The 2,975-nt window shown below is 35.9% G+C and overlaps 1 long non-coding RNA gene across 1 annotated transcript; it reads left to right on the top strand.

Moving 5' to 3' along the window:
* The first annotated feature begins 1,469 nt into the window (after positions 1-1,469).
* LOC134227127 (uncharacterized) lies at positions 1,470-2,218 on the top strand. Its single transcript, XR_009983616.1, has 3 exons — positions 1,470-1,736; positions 1,840-1,917; positions 1,993-2,218. It is a non-coding gene; the product is annotated as an uncharacterized LOC134227127 (long non-coding RNA).
* The last annotated feature ends 757 nt before the right edge of the window (positions 2,219-2,975 follow it).

Here is a 2,975-nt window from a genome sequence, read left to right as displayed (position 1 = left end):
TTTTAGTAAAATTGGTAAAACTTGAGATAAAAAAATAACATATCTCCAATTTTTTGACATAATAAGGAATATGAATTTCTCTTCCAAATGACGTGTAAACATATTTTTTTGGTCTGCCCTAACCGGAGATATCAACTTATGAAAAAAATGTAATTTTGACAGAAAAACGATTATAACTTTTGATCGGTAGAAGATATTGAGCATATTTACCCATGACAAGTTGCATTTTTTTTAGTTCTAAAAGTCACCTGAAGACGACTTTTTCGAGAAATCTAAAACAAAAAAAGTATATCAAAAATACTGTTTTTGTGAGGTACACCCTAATTCAATTAGGTAAAATTGCTCTAAATCAGCCAACTTAAGAGCTACAGAAAAAGACTTTTAGCTAAATTGATTGGATTAAGCCGCGTTACAACTTTGTAGAACATAACATGTCAATATTCCAAAAAATAAAAAAATATTTTCTATTTTTTTTATATGATGGGCCACCCTATTTTTTGGTTGCACCATAATGAAGGCCTTATTATTTCGAACAATTTTGTAGAACAACAGTTTTTTCTAAAAAATATAGTTTTGGCATAAAATGCATCTTTCCGCGTAAATCTGTATCCTGGACCATAGTGCGATGTAAACGTGCCAGATTTTCAACGTTGTTGAATCCGCAGGCGACTGAGGAGGAACAGTACTTTCTTGATTCTTGATGGGCTACAGCTCTTCGATGAACCTACGCCGAATGGAGTGTCCATCTCCACTGGACTCGATCCTGGGCCAATCGCTTCCAGTCGCCCTGAACATTGAGCGCCCTCAGGCCCTCTTCAACTGCAAAAAGCCATCGTGTACGCAGCCTTCCACGTAGCCTGCGACCTCTTCCGGGTTCTCTACTAAATATTATCTTCGCTTGACGTTCTTCCGGCATACGAACAACGTGACCAGCCCACCGTAGTCTGCCGTGTTGAATAAGCTTAATAATATCCAGCCCTTTATACACCTGGTACAATTCGTGATTCATGCGGCGGCGCCGGATGCCGTTCTCCTGTTTACCGCCGAGTATTGCCCTCAGCACCTTACGCTCAAACACTCCGAAAGCTCTCCGATCAGCCTCCTTTAACGTCCATGTTTCATGGCCGTATAAAGCCACCGGAAGAATCAGAGTAGTATACAGCGCGAGTTTTGCTTTCGTTTGCAGACTATGGGACTTAAGCTGGTTACGAAGTCCGTAATAAGCCCTATTTGCAGCTGCAATACGCCTTTTCACCACACAGCAAAAAATATATTAATTTGCAGCGACGGAATTCTCTAAAACGTACCTAATAATTCGATGTAATTGATGATTAACCGTACTTTCACATCACATCAACGCATTATTACATCGATCGCCATGAGATTCAGTCGATAAAAATCATGATCAAGCTACACGAAGAAAACTTAAAATTCATCACCTTCTCCTATGATAATACATTCAAAATGCTGTACGTGCACAATAAAATATAATATTACCGAAATTGACGTAATATTGCCTCAAAAAATATGGAACGAGCGCGTCACAGTAACAGCGGCTTCTGACAGTCAGCCATGTTTTCATTTTCTACTTCCATAAAAGGACACGGTGGTGGAGCATTTTTTGTTATTTTAATAATGAATTGCTCATCCTAGTTGCTGTTAGGATCCTATAACACGGGGCTTATTAAAGTACACATCGATCAATTTTCATCGGAGAGAGAAAAACGGCTCTGCAGGTAAGTTATTCACAAATTTTATTCTCAGCAGCGGAAGGGTAAAATATGGTCTCCAGAGCACCGATCGAAAATTTGTTCTTCATTTGATTTTTCCGAGTTTCAGGTAGAATAACCAGGACTCGCTTCAATGGCCCATCAAAAAATCTGTCATCGGTAGGAAACAAAACATGTATTTTCGCAGGTATGTAACTAAATCGTTTTATTGTCCGCCCAGCCAGATTAAATGGTGAAAATGTTGTTCCTGGTATACTTGCAGAATCGAAAGCCACTGCCTACCAACAAGGCAAAGCATCACCGGATATAAAATCTTACTTTTCGCGGTGTTGCGAAGATCACTCAGGAATGCTGAAATGAAAAAATGAGCGGAAAACGGAGACTCCGTCCGGTGCATACAGGGATGATTCGCCTTGAAGGTTTGGATAAAAGGTGAAGAAAGCAAATGACTCAGAAATATTGATTAAAAATTATATTTTAAGAGTGGATATTGGAAATGAAACATTTCAAGTTGAAAACATGAAATTTAAAATTTTAGTTTAAAAATTTAAAACCTAAAATTTTAGAAAAATATATTAAGCTCGTTTAGTGGAATGTATTAAACCGTCTAAGACGAATTAAGTACTGTCCATTTAATTCCACCAGTTAATTTTCGTTATCTTTGCAGATACGTATTTCGACCACAACTGTGTGGTCGTCTTCAGTGTCTTGTACTTGACTCGACTTCGACTCAAAGTCGAGTCAAGTACAAGACACTGAAGACGACCACACAGTTGTGGTCGAAATACGTATCTGCAAAGATAACGAAAATTAACTGGTGGAATTAAATGGACAGTACTTAATTCGTCTTAGACGGTCTAAAATTTTAGGTTTTAAATTTTATATAATAAATTTAAAATTTCAAATTTCATACTTTAAATTTTAAATTTCAAATGTTCTATTTTTAATTTTAACTTACAATTTTAAATTTAAATTTGAAATTTTAAATTTTATTTTAAATTTAAAATCTTAAATCGGAAACTTAAATTTTAAAATTTGAACTTAAAATTTAAATTTATCAGTCCTACATTAAGATTATTAAGTCTTTTTTTCTTTTCGAATTTTCGAGGCGCCAAACTCTTAGTAGGGTAAATCACTGCACAGAAAACTAATGATTTATACTGTTTGGGAGCCGTAGGTTTATGATTGATAATTTTTAAAAAGTCTCCTATTTATTTCGCACAATACTCAATATTCTTCAACCAT

Source organism: Armigeres subalbatus, chromosome 3 (genome assembly GCF_024139115.2).
Source record: "Armigeres subalbatus isolate Guangzhou_Male chromosome 3, GZ_Asu_2, whole genome shotgun sequence".
Classification (NCBI taxonomy): Eukaryota; Metazoa; Arthropoda; class Insecta; order Diptera; family Culicidae; genus Armigeres; species Armigeres subalbatus.
The sequence above is the reverse complement of the archived record's forward strand: the minus strand, read 5'-3'. Positions and strand labels throughout refer to the sequence as shown.